The sequence below is a fragment of the Pan troglodytes genome, chromosome 8 (genome assembly GCF_028858775.2).
Source record: "Pan troglodytes isolate AG18354 chromosome 8, NHGRI_mPanTro3-v2.0_pri, whole genome shotgun sequence".
NCBI lineage: Eukaryota > Metazoa > Chordata > Mammalia > Primates > Hominidae > Pan > Pan troglodytes.
Window position 1 is genome coordinate 113,383,224 of NC_072406.2, and position 18,338 is coordinate 113,401,561.

Sequence of the window (18,338 nt, forward strand, 5' to 3'; positions counted from 1 at the left end):
ACACATATGTTAGCTTTAGTGGTTACTTCCAAAGAGTTGTCCAGAGATGCTACCAACTTACACTACCAGCAATGTATGTGAGTTATAGTTGCTCCAATATTTTCAGTCTTTTTATTATTTATTTATTTTTTGAGATAGATTCTCACTGTGTCACCCAGGCTGGAGTGCAGTGGCACAATCTTGGCTTACTGAAACCTCCACCTCCTGGGTTCAAGTGATTCTTGTGCCTCAGCCTCCCGAGTAGCTGGGATCACAGGCACATGCTACCACACCCAGCTAACTTTTGTATTTTTAGTAGAGATGGGGTTTCGCCATGTTGGCCAGGCTGCTCTCAAACTCCTGACCTCAGATGATCCCACTTTGGCCTCCCAAAGTGCTGGGATTACAGGCATGAGCTACCATGCCCAGCCAGTCTTTTTATTATTTATTTTTATTTATTTATTTATTTATTCTGAGAGAGAGTCTTGCTCTGTCGCCCAGGCTGCTGGAGTGCAGTGGCACAATCTTGGCTCACTACAACCTCCGCCTTCTGAGTTCAAGCAATTCTCCTGCCTAAGCCTCCCAAGTAGCTGGGATTACAGACATGCGCCACCACACCCAGTTAATTTTTGTATTTTTTAGTGAGATGGGGTTTGGCCATGTTGGCCAGGCTGGTCTTGAAGGCTTGGCCTCAAGTGATCCACCCTCCTTGGCCTCCCAAAATGCTGGGATTACAGGCATGAGCCACCATGTCCCACCCAGCCCCCTGTTTTTTTTTTTTTGAGATGAAGTTTCACTCTTATTGTCCAGGCTGGAGTGCAATGGTGTGATCTCGGCTCACCACAACCTCTGCCTCCCAGGTTCAAGCGATTCTCCTGCCTTAGCCTCCGGAGTAGCAGGGATTACAGGCATGCACCACCACGCCCGGCTAATTTTGTATTTTTAGTAGAGATGGGGTTTCTCCATGTTGGTCAGGCTGGTCTCAAACTCCTGACCTCAGGTGATCTGCCTGCCTTGGCCTCCCAAAGTGCTGGGATTACAGGTATGAGCCACTATGCCCAGCCCCCACCTAGCCTTTTTAATTTTAACCATTTCAGCAGATGTGATCATGATTTATTTATATTTTAAAATAATATTAATATTAATAATATTTACCACCTATTGGCACTAGAAATTTAGCATCCATTGCCTTTAATATTAACAACTCTAGAAAGTAGATATTTTTATCTCCATTTTACAAGCGAGGCTCTGGGTGACTAATAGTTGAACAAGGTGACATGGATGTAAGTCATAGAACCAGAACACCAATGCAGAATCCTCTGACAACAAAAGCCTGTTTGCCCCTTGCCTGCCACACAGTAGGGAGCAAGAGCCTTGTCTTTCTCCTCTGAGATGCTCCACAGTGCTTAAGTAAGAGCTTAAGAAGGCTTGTTATATTAAATGAATTGGTGTCCATGAAGAGGCTGTGCTCTTGCATCAGGGCAGGCCCATCCAGGTGCTCTAAATTCCAGCGACTAAGACTGTACTTTCAGGGATCATTTCTTTAGTTCATTACTAGATAAGTTTCTCTGAATATGTAGAGCGCTGAATTATAATAAATAGATTTTAAAATAAATAAGTAAATAAATTCCAGTCACTGACTAGATTTAGTTGCAATCAGGAGATCTTGTTTTTGGAAAGAAGGAAGGAAAGAAGGAGGGAAGAGACGAAAGAAGGAAAGAAAGGAGGGAAGGAAGGAAGGAAAGAAGGAAGGAAGGAAGGAAACACCACTGTTTGTTTGTTTGTTTGTTTGTTTGTTTGTTTTGAGATGGAGTCTTGCTCTGTCGCCCAGGCTGGAGTGCAGTAGCTCAATCTCAGCTCACTGCAACCTCCACCTCCCAGGTTCAAGCCATTCTCTTGCCTCAGCCTCCTGAGTAGCTGGGATTACAGCCACCCGCCACCATGCCCGGCTAATTTTTGTATTTTTAGTAGAGTTGGGGTTTCGCCATGTTGGCCAGGCTGGCCTTGAACTCTTGAGTTTAGGTGACCTGCCCACGTCGGCCTCCCAAAGTGCTGGGATTACAGGCGTGAGCCACTGCACCCAGCCAAAACGCCGCTATTAATCAACTGGGCCTCAGTTTCCTCATGTGCAAAATGGAGATAATAATATTGCCCTGGCTAATGAGAGAATGAGAGGCAGTGCTTTACCATTTGTAAATTTTAATTTGTAAATTGATAGAATTATTTAACCATAGCCACCATCTGTGGAACTCTCTAAAATATATGGATTCCAGGGACCCAGCCCTGAAGATCCAGATTGGCATGATCTAGGGTGGGGCCTGGGTATGTACATTTTTAAAAAGCTTCTCTGGGTGATTTCAATGCTCAGCTAATGGTGAGAACAGCTGGGGTAAAAATATGTATGATCATCATTATTGTTTCAGTATGATCATCACTGTAGTTATCTTTTGGAGGATGAAAGTGGGGAAACACCCTTCAGGGAAGTCTATAAACACCTAGATCCATTGTAAGTTAAATAAGGACCACTGTCACTGTCTTCGCTCCCTGGTCATCTCTGGCCTGGGGTTTCAGAGGCAGGTTCATAAGTGTGTGTGTATGTGTTTTCATGAATATGTGCTTGGAAAAGGCAATGAGAAGAAAGCAGATTATGAGGGGTTTCTGTCTTGAGAGGAAGCTACTGGAACCAGGAAGAACAAGCAGTCTGATTCCTAGGGGCTCAGGCCTATGCACTTAACCATAAGAAACAAGCGAAAGTGGCCCCACTGAGCTCCATGAGAAGCATGACTAATCCTGTCACTCTGATTTGCATGTAGGGATGGTCTGCTTGTGGGGATGGTCAGTTCCTGCAGACCTGTAACTGCTGAGCTCATGAAGAACCCCCTGGGATCTGGCCTGAGAGTCCATCAGCCAACTCTCCTCCTCCTGTTAGTACTTTCCCCCATAACCTGGGTATCCCAGGGTACTGTCCATCTCTCAGAGGTTAGAGCATGGCAAAGACCAACCCACCAATTCCCCTCTGCCCAGAGACCTCAGTTCCTGGGCCACTCTCTATCCAAGGCCACAAGGCCAAGTTCTAGGTCTCTTCCACTCTTTATACTCAGTAGTGGGGACCCTATGGGACTAAGCTAGGGTCCCTGCATGTCCTGGCATGGAGGTGGGAGTGAGTAGAGGGCTAGGGCTCAGAAAAGGATGTGGGAAGAGAAAAAGGGAAATAAAATAGAGGGCAGGATTAATGAAGTGGCTTCAAAAACTAATAGTGCATTTCCCAACATCTCCTCCTCTGACTCTCCCATCCCAAGGGAACCTGCCCACACCCCCAAAGCAGCCTGCCCAGCTCTCAGTCCACCTGCTAGGGTGGAAAGAGGCAGGAAGTCTCTCAAGGTGAGGGAGAGAACTCCCCTTCCTTTATACTCCAATCTCTAGAGATGAAACCCCAGGTCTTAGCCCCTCCTGTGAAGCACAGGCCCATCCCCACCCCTACCCAGCTTCAAAATAGCCAGTGGGAGGTGCATTAACTGGCGATGCTTTGGGGACAGCTCCCGCCTTCCACAGCCCTGGCCATCTTAGTTTCTTTCAGCTCATCCCATCAAATGCCCTCCTTTCTCCCAGGCCTCCTCCCTAGAAGCTGACCTGGAGCTGGATTCCCAAATAAACAGTAACTAATTGGATTAGGAGCCGATAATACTGTTGACCTTTCTTAATGTCTACTGGCTGTCTTTCCACCACACTGAGGCTTAATTGTATGTAGTGGGGAGGAGGGTGGGGGACTTCCAGGAGTGAAATGTGACCCCTGTTAACCTCAGATAAAATGGGCTCAGCGTCTTCCCAACTGCCTGTCATCCCCCACGGAGCAGGAACACACACATGCTCCCTCTCTCATCAAATAATTACACAGATGATACACACATGCATAGGCATGCATACAGAGATGCAAACACACCCAGAGGCACATATGCATCCACACGTGGTGCACACATAACTTTGAACCTGGGTCATACATGTACACAAGTCACACTCGAATGATACACATACAAAATTACATATATGAAAGACAAGTATATGCATATACACAGATACAGATTTGCAAAATGCAAACACACAGATACATATCGATAAATATATATTATTGCACCCATGATGCAAATGCATAATAGATGTATTCGCATATGTACACAAGATACATATGCAAGTAAAGATACACTGACATGCACACGTATGCATGATGCTTAAATAAATGAGCATGCAAAGTCCATGATACAAGTGCATACACACATATGCATGCTACGCATACCTTTGCACATCGATAGACGTCAGAGCCCCCACCACCACACACACACACACACACACACACACACACACAGGCAGTTTGCCTCATTCCACAGCCCATCTCCTTCCCAGTCTCTGCTGCTACCACTTTCTATTTGTTCCTGGGTTGTCTGGCTGTGTTTCTGGGATCCTGAGTATTATGGGTCTCTTGGAGTTCTGGCCCAGCCCCTCTGAGTGTCTCCTCCTCTCAGTATCTCTGGGGCCCTGTCCCCATGTGGATCTCTCTCATCCTGGGATGCTGAAGTGGAAAAGGACCTGGCTGCCACGGTGGTAGGGAGGGCATGAAAAGGGAAGAGATTAGAAGGGGAGGATGGGAGAGAAGGGCCAGAGAGGATGGAAAGGAAGGTCGGGGGAGAGGACGGGGAAAGAGGGGAGCGGGGAGCCAGGGGCGGGGGAGGGGCGCCTGCCTGCGCACAGCAGATGTTGCCGCTCCTTGGATGGAGCTGTTAATGTTAAGTGGAGTTTCTGCAATGGTAATTAGGAGGGCCCTCATTACCCTGGCGGAGCCGGCTGAGAGCCGATAAAGCCGAGGGGGAGAAGGGCCGACATCAGGGTAATGGGGGAGCAGGGCCATTGAGGAGCTGGAGCCGAGCCGGGGACCGCTCCGCGCGCAGCTGGAGCCCGGCGAGAGGGCCGCGGAAGGGGGGTGCGAACCGGGGCCGGAGCCCGGGGAGGAGCCGGGAGGCGAGCGGCGAGGGGCACTGCGCGGCTGGGTCTGCCCCGGGGTTTCGCACTGCGCCGCGGGTCGAAGTACCGCGAGTTGGCCCTGACTGTCTGCAGGATGAGGGTGTCGAGGAGGGTTCCAGGCCAGCGTGCCTGCCTCGCCTCCAGCCCGGGGTAAGGAGATCCACGGAGGCCTCTGCGCCTAAACTCAGGTGGCCAGACAGAGTTGGGGCGGGAGGCGGGTATACGGAAAGGACACCCTTCCCCTCTATGGGCCCCGCCCGCTGTGCAAGGGTGGGGAACTAGCACCCTCGTCCAGCGTCTAGCGTGACCAAGACATGTACTGTAGAATAGCCAACACAAGAGTTGACGGCTCCAGAATGTCAGATCACACACGAGAAGACCAGCCTTCAGGGTTAGAGGTAGAAGCCTCTTGACTCTTTGGATTGAAAGGAGACCAGTCACCCCTCCTGGGAGGACTCTCCCACCCATCCTCCCCTACATAGTAACCTCTCAGCCCTAGAGGAGCTACAAGCAAAGCGAATTGGAGAAGCTCATCCAAGCAGTCCTAAGTACCTTGCTTCCATGCAGGGCTTTGCAGGAAGAGGAAGGGAGGCAGGGAAGGGTACGGTGACAGCTGTAGACATCACCTGCAGCTCTGCTCCCCAGCCAGGAACGCAGGAGGCCCTCCCAGACCCCCAGAATGGGGGTTCTGGGGTGGGCAACTCATTTGCCATCTATCCTCCCCACACCTGAGTATTCCAGGATGGGCCTCCAGCGCTTTCCAGGCTAACTCAGCCAGCCCAGTCTTCTTAGTCACCTGAGAGACATGTCTACAGAACAGACCATGTGGCCAACTCCTCCTCCTCCCCCTGCCCCAGGCAAGAGGACTCTGGGAAGACATCCAGGAGGCAAGGAGTCTGTAGCCAGGGCAGAGAGAGAGGAGCTGTGGGGTTCTGTACAGACCACCTCCAGCAGAGAACCCATCCTCCATTTTCATCCCCTCTTCACATCCCTCCACCCACAGCTGCCTTCAGAAGCCCAAGGTCATTGGCCCCGCCACTCTGGTTTGCCAACTCCTCAAGGACCACATAGGCCCAACTGTTATGGAAAGGGTGGACCAGAGAGAGGGGCTTCTTTTCCTTCGGCTTTGGGGAAGGCAAAGGCAATTCCTGCCACTGCCCACTCCAGAGACGGCCGCATCTTCCAGGTGACTAAAGGCAAGTGATGGTTCTGAGGAGACCAGGACTGTGGGGAGCTCCTGGGCTCAGTGGGGGGAGCTCCTGGCCTCGGGGAGAGCCCCAGATGTCGCTCCCCTCTTCAGCTGCATGGCAGAGCAGGGGTTAACAGGGAGAGGCTGCAAGGCTGGAGCTGCGAGGCTGGAGCAGGCGGTGGCTCCCGCCTCTTCACCACCCCCCTCAAGAGTTGCTGACTCTTCCTTTTTGTTCGGGCTGACAGCGAGCACCTGGTGTGCTCCTGCAACAATATTGTTCCTGCCTCCCTCCCCCCAGGCCCCAGGCTCCCTTCCCTCTCCCCCTCCCCGCCCGCCGGCAACCTTCCCCTCTGCCTCCTCTTTCCCTTGCCCCCTCCTGCCTGTGGCCTCCTAGGCACCCCCCTACCACAACCACCACAAGCACCAACCCTGCAGTGTCAATAAACACAACATATGCTGCCATTAATGTGAAAATCGTGCCCTCTACCCCATTCATCTCCTCAGCCTGCCCGCCCGCTGGGGGTGGGGGTGGGGGGTGGGGGAAAGAAAGGTCAAGTGGGAAGCATTAACTACCCTCTTTTTCCTATCTGCTCAGTCCCCACCCCCACCCCCAGACTGGAGAGAAGAAAAGGAATTGGAGGAGAAGGAATGGGATAAGGGTGGGGGTTTTCTGAGACCCACATTCTCTCTGACATGCCCACTGAGCCTCCCCACAGGAAAACAGGTGAGCGTCCTCATCCAGCCCACAGTCTAAAACTTTGGGGTGGGGGCCAGAGTGAGGCCCTTGGCCCGCCCATGGACAGCCATGTTGCGGGCACACTGCGCCTGGGGCCAAATGTGGTCACGCAAGTGGGTCTCTTTCTCCTGCACATCCACCAGTCATCTCAGCTCCTGGGGACTGTCTGTCTGTCCACAGGATTATGAAAGAAATACTAGAAGTATTCTCCAAGTTGGGCTGGGCTTCAGAAAGCCCTTTTGATAGAAGCCAAATACCTCAGATGGCCAAGGGAGTGGCCTGGCCTCAGTCTCCTCAACTAAATCACCAGTTCCAAGACAGCAGGGAATAATAAAGATAAAAATAATATAATAACGACAGCTAACATGTATTGAGGGCTTATTTATGTACTAGGAATTGTGCTAAGCACTTTACAGGCTTTATCTAATTTGCTCCCCATAAGACCCCTATGGGGAAGTTACAACGGATATCCCCATTTTACAGCTGAGGAAACAGGCTTCACAGGGTAGCTAGCATGTATTGAGTGCTCACTGCATGCCAAGCGCTGTGCTGAATTCACTTAGTACAATGTTTTCTTGTTTGTTTGTTTTTTTGTTTTGTTTTTTTGAGACGGAGTTTTGCTCTTGTTGCCCAAGCTGGAGTGCAATGGTGCGATCTTGGCTCACCGCAACCTCCGCCTCCCGGGTTCAAGCGATTCTCCTGCTTCAGCCTCCCTAGTAGCTGGGATTACAGGCATGTGCCACCACACCTGGCTAATTTTGTATTTTTAGTAGAGAAGGGGGTCTCTCCATGTTGGTCAGGCTGGTCTTGAACTCCCGACCTCAGGTGATCCACCTGCCTTGGCCTCCCAAAGTGCTGGGATTAGAGGCATGAGCCTCCGCACCCGGCGAGTACAATGTTAATGACCCTGCGAAGCTGGCATCACTATTAGTGTCATCTTACAGAACAGGAATCTGAGGCCCAGAAAGGTTCAGTAACTTGCCCAAGGTCACACAGCCAATAAGCAGAACTTGGCCAGGAACCCAAGTCTGTCTGACAGCAAAGCTTGTCATCTCAACCCCTATACTTTCCTGCCTCCTTTTTCTATCTATCACCATCTCCAGTAACCCCACAGCATGGCCCCCTCAAATCCGCCCTGTGTGGGGTTGAACAGATACAGGGCAATGCAGAAGGAAAAGCTGACAAGCGGCCTGAGCGTGAGACCGAGCCGAGACTTATTTTCTGCTCAGCTCCTCCCTGGTTTCACTGTCACTCCTTTGCCACTGAGCTGCGCCCACCCAGCCTGTGCGCTCACTGGACCCCTGCCCCCTGTCCAGCCCCATTTTAAGAATTCATCGTGGACAGGCAAAGTGCCCCTTCAGGCTCCCTTAGCATGAAGACATTGTGCTTGGCTCTGCAGCTCCTCACTTCTGAGACTCCAGTTGCTTTATTGATATTAACTTAACACTCCCCTCCGCCACTTCCCCACCCGCCCTAGCCCAGGCTGACGGGCAGAAATCTGCTGCCTGGGCACCACCCTGACCTCTCTTTTCCTCTTTCATTATCCACTCCAGGCACCAGGGAGCCAGCACCAAAATTAAAACAATAACTAAGCCCGAAGTGGACCCAGCAGCCCCCACTCCCACCCCAAGGGAGGGGAAAAAAGCCACAAAAACACCTGGAGAGGAGAATAATCACTGGAAGGGGAGGGGGTGACCCACTCCCATGCCAGCACCCTTCACCTGCCTTAACCCTTTGTTCCCTGGACAGTAACCAAGGTTTCCCCATTTCATCCCTCCCACCCAGTCCCATAAAGAAGCGGCAGCTTCTGGCAGCTGCTCAGTCATTTGGTGCAAAGGGATTTGAATAAACAAACCGGGGACAGTGAGGTCCCCAGAAGTCCACAGTCAAGGGCGAAGACCCCTAGAGGCTTTCAGTCCTGCCACAGCATGAAGTTCTTACTTTGGCAAATTGTTGGAGCATTGGTTGATGATTTACTTGGTGATCTGTGCTGAACACTTTATAAAGGACACCACCTTATTTGATCCTTTTAACAACCGCACAAGGTAGGTATTATTGTTGTTCCCAATTTTCGGATGAGGAAATGGGCCACACAAGTTACACAACATACCCAGGTTCATACCAGCTAAGAAGTGACAGAGTCAGGCCGGGCGCGGTGGCTCATGCCTGTAATCCCAGCACTTTGGGAGGCCGAAGCGGGCAGATCACCTGAGGTCAGAAGTTCGAGACCAGCCTGGCCAATATGGTGAAACCCCCATCTCCACTAAAAATACAAAAGAAAAATTAGCCAGGCGTGGTGGCGTATGCCTGTAGTCCCAGCCACTTGGGAAGCTGAGGCAGGAGAATCACTTGAACCTGGGAAGCAGAGGTTGCAGTGAGCAGAGATCGCACCATTGCACTCCAGCCTGGGCAACAGAGCGAGACTCCGTCTCAAAAAAAAAAAAAAGAAAAAAGAAAAAAAAGAAGTAACAGAACTGGGCTTCAAACTCAGGACTCTGTTTGCAGAACCTACAACTTAACCATTTTGCTAAGCTGTCTGTATGGATCTCTCTGGGTTGTTACTGGAGTCTAGTTAAACAGGTAGGCTTAGTTCTGGGATCCTTTGGCCCTCAATCTCCCAGGCTACAGAATGGGCCTGCTGTGGCCTCTCATCTCATATCAGAGCCAGCGAGCCAGCTGGAAAGAAAGGACACGGGTCAAGGCAAGCCCAGTCTAGCTCTGTGGAGGCCAGCAGAGGGGGCTACTGTCCTGAGGTCAAGTGGTGGGAGAGGGAAGCTTAGAGAGGCCCATCTCAGGAGAGCGGAGGTGCTGATTATCCTGTAGTGGTGGGCACCTACCCATGCAGCCCCCCTGGACATTTATGGGCTAGCAGCTCCAGCAGGGGGTGTCCCTCCAGGGAGATGATCCTGTAGTGGTGGGCATCTTCCCGTGCAGCCCCCCTGGACATCTATGGGCTAGCAGCTCCAGCAGAGGCTGTCCCTCCAGGGAGAGGGGGCAGAGCTAGCAGCACTGAACTGTCCTAAGTGTGCTGGGCTCTGCAGAGGGCCTTTCTGTCATACACCCCCTCAGCCCTACCTAGAAAGAACCTATCTCACTGCTCCATCGGTCCCACACCAGGATTCCCACACCCCCAAGCTGGCCCCTTCCCTGCCTCTACTCCACACCACACTCCAACCTCTCAGGGTCTTCTAACCACCCCCTTATCTTGTCCAAGGTGTGAATAAGTCCTTGTTTACCTTAATTCTGCTAACGCCAAGAGGGAGACTTTTCCAAAGGCTCTGTACTACAAAACTGAAGGAAAGACTAGGAGAGCCAACACTTAAGTTACCATGGCCAGGCCCTGTTCTAAGGAATTTTTCTAAGATTTGCACAACAATCCTAAGAGATAGGTACCCCTATCCTACAGACGGAGGAAAGGAGGGCCTGAGAATTCACAAACTTTAGCTGGTGAATGACACAGCTGGGATTTTGATCCAGGCGGTATATGCTTATGCAACACTACTTTCTCCAAAGCAAAAAAAAAAAAAAAATTTAAGTCTTTATTTAAGTTCTTTATTCCACATTAGACTGTAGGCTCTCTAAGGGCTTTCTTGCCCATCATGGCATTCCCACAGGGTGAGGCAAAGTGGGACAACCATAAATGTGCACCAAAGGGATTCCAAGACAACTAAAGGCCTCCAAGGACTGCCTGACACACCCCAGTGGGCACAGAGGACATGATCCTTCCCCTTGCCTCAGCCATGGCTAGCATGGGTGCTAGACTCAGCCACACTGACTGCTGGCCACAAGCAGGCTTAGCTGAATCCAGAGCCAGGTCTGATGAGGTCCTCTAGCCTTTCCAGAACTCTTCCATCTTCTCATTGGTCTCCCTTGACCCTATAGGTTCTGACCCAGTCCTGGCCCCCTCTGCTCATCCTTATAGCCCCTCAAGGGCCTGCACTACCTGTCTCCAAAGACTAGTCACACTTCATGAGGGCCCTCATGGTCATGCCCTTCAGAGGCCACTACTCCCCAAGCCCGGCACTCTCCTGCTATCATGGAGCATATTTGTGGTTAGGGCTGGCCCTGCCTTTCAGAAGCTCAGCCCTCTCACCCCACAGCCTGGTTTCAAGTTGTCCTAAGGACATGTGCCCTGGCCCCAGGAGCCACTCTGCTTCACACCTGCCCCCTGCCCACAGCTGACCGAAGACTTTCCTTTGCCACTCTCTCAATACAAGCCCTCTATTGCTCCCGTTCCTGATATAAGTTTCCTCCAAATCCCCACACTGCCTCCTGTGACCCACTTAAGAGTCCTAACTCTCTGGACTTAAAATAGAAAACACTAAACACAAGCTTTTACACTTCCCGCTACCAGCGGAATAAAGGTTGCATCTTTAACAAAAACAACATAACCACCTACTAATAATAATAGTTGCCGACCACTTCAAAGTGGGTGGCCATTCACTTGCCCAGCTCTCCCCAACCCACTTCCTACCTGTCCCCAGGCTGTGGGTCTCTCGGGACGTGTGACGTGTATGGCTGTGTGCTGTGTATTTTTGCCTCCTCAGGAAAAACTCCAAAGTGACTGCTTGCCCTGGGCTCATCTATAATCTGGGGCATTGATCGGGGCCCATTGATAGCTGATTGTTTTCACTCGTGACTCGGTCACATTCCTCTAATCTCCATCCTTCTGCTCAGTTTGCATGACAAGAAGTGGCCTCGGTGGAGAGAGGTCGCTCACCTCTGACCAGGATATAATTGGAAAAAGAAGGTCATTGCCGCCTTTGCTTCTAGGGCAGATCAGCTTCGTTCCATTTGTGTCACGAGCTCTTGCCAGCACACACTCTCAATGACATGGAGACAATGGCTGTGCCCCACAATGGAGCCCACAGAGATGTGCTCGATACAACACAAACACACCCCAGGATCTGCACTCACTCTCATCAGGACAGGCATGTACGACAACACACACACAATAGGCGCTCTCAGTAAACGCTGATGATAACACCAGTGATACACGGGATGATGCATACCCAGTGACATCCACACACAGAGGATACATAAAAAGATGCATAAAGCAATGCTTACCCAGTGGTGCAGGTACCCAGCAACATACACATGCAGCGACACACAGACACATCCATGAGGGCAAATAGCCCAGGCCGAGCTACCACATCCAACATGAAAAATATGTGACATTTTTCAGTGTACCCACTTGGCAGGTAGCCCATTATATCTTGTACTATTATTGATCTGCTTGGAGCCAAAGCTGACCGTGCCCCACTCCTGGTCTCCCCATGTTCCCATTCCCAGTGCCGCACCTCCAGGCAGTTTCTTCAGGTAATGCTCATGTGGGACTCTGTATCAGCGTTATCTGGGGAGCTCTGACACCAGGCATGCTTCCAGGAAGCCCTGCCTCTACATACAAGCTTCTTACAATGCGTGCGTGCGGGTAAACACGCTTATGTTAAAAATCTCCCTCAAGTAATTCTGCTATCCTGCCAGGTCGAGAACACTGAGCCGTCACCACCAGGCTCCCCTCTCCAGGGTGGCTAAACTTGCCATTGAGGGTGTTGGGCTGTATTTTATTTTCTCAGTTTGGGAAGGGATGAGGCCCCAGAGCTGAAAAAAGGACAGTCAATGGCCAGGAACCGAATGAGTTAAAACCGGGCCCTATAGCCTTGATCCCTGGTGACTCTGGCTGGCCCCCTTAGCGCCCGCGCAGCACGCACAGAAGGACCCTTCGCGCAGGATGTCCCGGAGACTCGTCCATGCTCCCTAGCCGGGCCGCGAAGGCCCAGATCTCCCAGCGCCTCCATGCCGCGTCGGCCGCGGCCTTGGGGGTCTTCCGGGGACAGTGGCCAGCCCTGGGCCGGGTGACCTAGCCTTTGGGCGCTTCCCCGGGGCTCTAGGGTCCCAGGGCGCCAGGGCTAACACCAGGAAAGCCAGAAGGTTCCTTCCTTTGGGGCAGGAGTTGGGGGGAGTCGCCGTACGCCCACCCTGCCACGCGGGAGGCCTCCGGGAGAGGGCAGAGGGCGCCGGGCAGGGACCAATCATCGGCGGCGACCGGTCACTCGCGCCCCAGCGAGGAGACCCTGAGATCCGCGGGGAGAGCACAGGGTCGCGCCGCCCCCTGGCGGTTCAATGACAGAGTTGAGGCCCGGCGGCTGGCGACTGCGGGGTCTGGCAGCTCCAGGAAAGGATCCCCCTTGTGAAGAAACGCCCCTACGAGGACTGTCCTGTCCTGTCCCTGCCCTCCCGCTCCCGCTCGCCTTCTCTCCCCTTCTTTATTTTCTCTCTTCCTCCTCCCCCCACCTCTTCCACTCTTCCTGCCCTTCCCCCCTCCCCGTCCTCACTCCCTCTCCCACCCCCGTTCCTTTCTCTCGTCCTTCGCCCATCGCCTCCCGCCCCCGCGGGGCAGCGCCTCGGTGCGCCCGCTTGGCAGTTAGCCCATTAGATCTCGTACTATTGATCCGCTTCTGAGCAAAAGCTGACAGCACCCCCCTCCCGGGCTCCCCACGTTCCCATTCCCCGCGCCCCCCTCCAGGCAGTCCTGGCCTGCGCCTCCTCCCGCCCCCCACGCGGGCCGCGCCGAAGTCTCGCCCTCACGAAGGACAAGAACAAATGTAATTAAAGCGACCGGCGAGGGGGGTGTGCCCCCACCAACGCAGGCACGAGCGAGGGTCCCAGCGGCCGGCGCCCGGCCTGCCACCTCCCTCCCCCTCGTCCCCGCCCCCTGGAGCGGGAGCATTTGGGTTGAGCTGCGCCTGTCCTATAAATCCACATATAATTCTCCTCTTTCCTGTTCAGCTAAGGAAAATAAACGTGTAAGGCTGTTTCTGGGAGCCCAGCTCAGGGACCGCTCTAAATTCTCCTCTTATTGAGTAGGGGCTGGAAATCATTCAGCTCGGCGGCGCGCCCCAGAACCACCCCCTACCCCCGCTCCCGCCCGCGCCCGCGCCCGCGCCCGCCGCGCACACGCACGCGCGCGCACGGAAGGCAGGCGCCGGGTATATAAATATCTCCAGCTCTCCCCATAGCCGGGCAGATTTATTCCGCTGCCAAGCCTGCAGAAAATTGACTTGTTCATGGAGGCGGCTATTGACACATCACCGGGGGGAGGGTTAGGGGAGAAAGCAGTGGAGCCGGCGCCCCTCCATTATACGTTAATGTAATCAGCAGTGTGCGAAATGACTGCGCGGAAAATAGCATCACTGACATTTATATTAGAGGATATTGATGGCAGGAGCTGTGACCGCATCACTCTGCCTCCCGTTTCCACGGATTGACACAGGAGCCTCTTGTTGGCTCCATCCACGCTCGCCTCCCCTCCCCCTACCTCTCCCGCCCTCTCTCTGTCTCCACCCACCCTGTGTCTCTCCAGCTCTCCCCCTCTCCGAGGAGGAGATCTCACCCCCACCCTCCCTATTCACTCTTTGATCACTCATTTTCCAAATAATTCTTGAGCACCTACTGGGTGCCAGGCGCAAGGGTCTCTCCCTGTGCCTCCTCTCCCTAGGTTTCTCCCTCCCCCTCTCCCCCACCGTGCCCTTGCCCTCTTTCTCCCTCCTCCCCAGCTCTGCCTCTCCCCTCCCCCTGCCTTGGCTCGGTGGCTGGACCGCTGCTGTCACAGCAGATAGATAATTGAAAAATGGGCCTCACCTTTGCAGCCAGCAGGAGTGGTTCAGGCAGTTACCGCTGGGGTTACCTACTCCATCTCAGGCCCAGGCTCCAAAAGAGATTCTGAGGAAATTGGATTTTACATGGATGTTTTATTCGAGCAGAGGCTTTAGTGTATATAAATACAGGCGAGGAGGCCTTGGCGGCAAGGATGAGTGAGGACAGACAATCCCGCCTGGGGCCTCCAGGCTCAGGCGAGGCAGGCGGGCCATGTGCTCAGCTCCCGGTCCCAGACCTGGATATCAGCGCATTCCCCCTCATGATCTGGGACTGAAAGAGGTTAATGCTTCTAAACAGCTCCTCAAAAGCTGCCTTGGGAATAAAAGAGTGTAGTTGTTGAGAACTTGACAGGACAGTATACTGAGAAAAGAAGGAAATATACTGGAGAAGTTTGAGGACTGATTCTTTTTCTTTCTTTTTTTTCTTTTTCTTTTCTTTATTTTTTATTTTTTATTTTTTGAGACAGAGTTTCGCTCTTGTTGTTCAGGCTGGAGTGCAATGGCATGGTGTCAGCTCACTGCAACCTCCGCCTCCCGGGTTCAAGTGATTCTCCTGCCTCAGCCTCCCGAGTAGCTGGGATTACAGGCATGTGCCACCACACTTGGTTAATTTTGTATTTTTAGTAGAGACGGGGTTTCTCCATGTTGATCAGGCTGGTCTGGAACGCCCAACCTCAGGTGATCTGCCCGCCTCAGCCTCCCAAAGTGCTGGGATTACAGGTATGAGTCACAGTGCCCGGCCGAGGACTGATTCTTTCAATAAATATTTATTGAACCTTTAACTTTTGAAGTGTTGAGTTTGAGGCACAGGAGTGAGTAAGTTATGGCTGCTGCCTTCAAGAACAGTCTAATAGTTTGGAGAATGACACTGGGGGTTTCCTTTTTTTTTTTTTTTTTCCAGAGATGAGGGTCTCACTATGTTGCCCAGGCTGGACTCGAACTCCTGGTCCCAAGCGATCTTCTTGTCTCAGCCTCCCATCTAGGGTTTCTGGTTATGGATAAGGAAAGGGAGAGTGAGAAAGCAGATGCTGAGATTGCTTTTCTAGGGCATGACCAGCTGGGGAGCTTGAATGAAGAGGCAGAAGGGAAAGTGGTCGGATTGGGGCGATAAAGGACCTAACTCTCCAGTCTGCTCTCTGAGCCTGGTTAGCAAAGCATCTAGGGAACTTGGACAATGGTGGACAATGAATCTATAGGCAAGATCACATCCAAGGTGTTTGCAAGGAATCCTGGTGAGATTCTCTGGAGGGCCAAGATGAAGGATCATTGAAGACCAAGGTGAGGCCCTCCAGAGAGACCAGATAGAAAGTGGGAAGAGGACCTTTGCGGGAGGCCTAAATTGAAGGCACTTGGGCAAATGAGGGGCATCAGAAGACCAGGGAGATGGGATGTGGGTGTGGAGCGGGAGGAGGCAATGCCTGGGGACCTAGGATAAAGATTTTTTTGGCCGGGCATGGTGGCTTACGCCTGTAATCCCAGCACTTTGGGAGGCCGAGGAGAGTGGATCACCTGACATCAGGGGTTCGAGACGAGCCTGGCTTACATGGTGAAACCCCATTTCTACTAAAAATACAACAAATTAGCCAGGCATGGTGGTGCACACCTGTAATCCCAGCTACTCAGGAGGTTGAGGCAGGAGAATCGCTTGAACCTGGGAGGCAGAGGTTGCAGTGAGCTGAGATCGTGCCATTGCAGTCCAGCTTGGGCACAAGACGGAGCGAAACTCCATCTCAAAAGGAAAAAAAAAAAAAAAGATTCTTCCAGGGCCTGAATGTCCCCTACGCCATAGGAAGGTCTACATTTCATTCCTGGGCAGGGTCTTTTCTGTGCCCTGTTTGATCTCTGATTAGAGTCTATGTGGCTGACAGGTGCAGCGCAAATCATTTCTGTTCCTTGGAAGGAGAGTCATGAGCCATCCCATGATTAAAGGACTGGAATGAAGATGAGCGGACCCAGGCTCAGACTGCTCACTGAAGGGATAGGGGCTTCTTCTGAGCTCACAGCACAGACAACAGCTGCCTTATCCCAGCCATATCGCTGAAAGCTGGACTGTTCCTCCCCCAGAGAAACATTACAAAACCCCCCTTGTCCTCTGCCACATTGTTATACTGTTACATCATCCGCTTTGGGGGCAGGACAGGTGCTGGATAGATGATGGCCATCCCTCCAGCTGCCCCACACACATCCCAGGCACTCCCAGATGGCACACTGGGAACTCCAGTCCAGCTGTAGGATGGGAGTATTCTGCGGTAACTGGACTCCCTCTCAGAACTCTCCCTGTCTGACTGCCATCAGCATCTTCCCTCTCACCTACAAATTTCATTCATCCTGACAGCCCAGTGGAAAGGGAGCCCCTTTCCACCCATCAGGGAGCCAGAACACTCCCACTTACCTTAGTTACCTGTGCCACCTCCTTCCCTTTGCCCTCAGTGAACCACAGGAACTCATGTCCTCACTATCTGTCTCCCAAATCAACTCCTGTATTTGTCTTCCTTTCCTTGTGACTCATTTGAAACATGGATGCAGAGATTCTGGTCTTGCTCCTAGCTTAAGACCCTGCTGTGGTGTTTGTTTCCCTCCAAAATTCATATTGAAACTGAATCCCCAACGCAATAGCATTAAGAGGTGGGGCCTTTAGGAGATGCTTAGGTCGTGCCCTCACAAACAATATTAGTGCCCTTATAAAAGGGCTTGAGGGAGTTGTTTGCCACTTTTCCCCCTTCTGCCGTGTGAGAATGCAGCAAGAGGTGCCAACTATGAAGCAGAGAGATATCCTTTACCCGACACCAAATCTCCTGGCCCCTTGATCTTGGACTTTCCACCTCCAGAACTGTGAAGAACAAATTCCTATTATTACTATTATTATTATTATTACAGAGTCTCACTCTGTAACCCAGGCTGGAGTGCGGCGGCGTAGTCTCAATTCACTGCACCCTCCACCTCCTGGCCTCAATCGATACTTCCACCTCAGCCTCCCAAGCAGCTGGGACTACAGGCACCTGCTACTACACCCAGCTAATTTTTTTGTATTTTTTGTAGAGATGGGGCTTCACCATGTTGCTCAGACTGGCCTCAAATTCCTGGGCTCAAGCAATCCTCCCACCTTGGCCTCCCAAAGTACTGGGATTACAAGCATGAGTCACCATGCCTGGCCTGAATTTCTTTTATTTATAAATTACCCAGTGTCAGGTATTTTGTTATGGCTGCAGAAATAGATTAAGACAGACCCCTTGGCTGGGCACGGTGGCTCACACCTGTAATCCCAGCACTTTGGGAGGCCGAGATGGGCAGATCACGAGGTCAGGAGATCAAGACCATCCTGGCTAACACGGTGAAACCCCGTCTCTACTAAAAATATAAAAATTTAACGGGCAGGTGCCTGTAGTCCCAGCTACTCAGGAGGCTGAGGCAGGAGAATGGCGTGAACCTGGGAGGCGGAGCTTGCAGTAAGCCAAGATCGTGTCACTGCACTCCATCCTGGGCAACAGAGCAAGACTCTGACTCAAAAAAAAAAAAAAAAAGACAGACCCCTTGAACAGGATGGCGATGAGAACATGAGTGCATGCAAATACATGTGTGTGCATGCACATGTGCTCCCTTGAGCATTGCAAACCCAGGGAATAAGTGACACCATTCAAGGAACCGCACTTGGTCTCACCTTGCCATCCAATTTAGGAAATTGACATTCGTTAGAAAAATAAAGGAGCAGCCAGGGAAGTGGCTTCCCACAGCGGGAAGGATGCTCCTCAAGGCTTTATGAAGA

At 52.0% G+C, this 18,338-nt stretch overlaps 1 pseudogene; it reads left to right on the forward strand.

The window, feature by feature from the left end:
- Window positions 1-1,495: 1,495 nt before the first annotated feature.
- LOC112204720 (small nucleolar RNA U3) lies at window positions 1,496-1,575 on the forward strand (annotated as a pseudogene).
- Window positions 1,576-18,338: the final 16,763 nt, after the last annotated feature.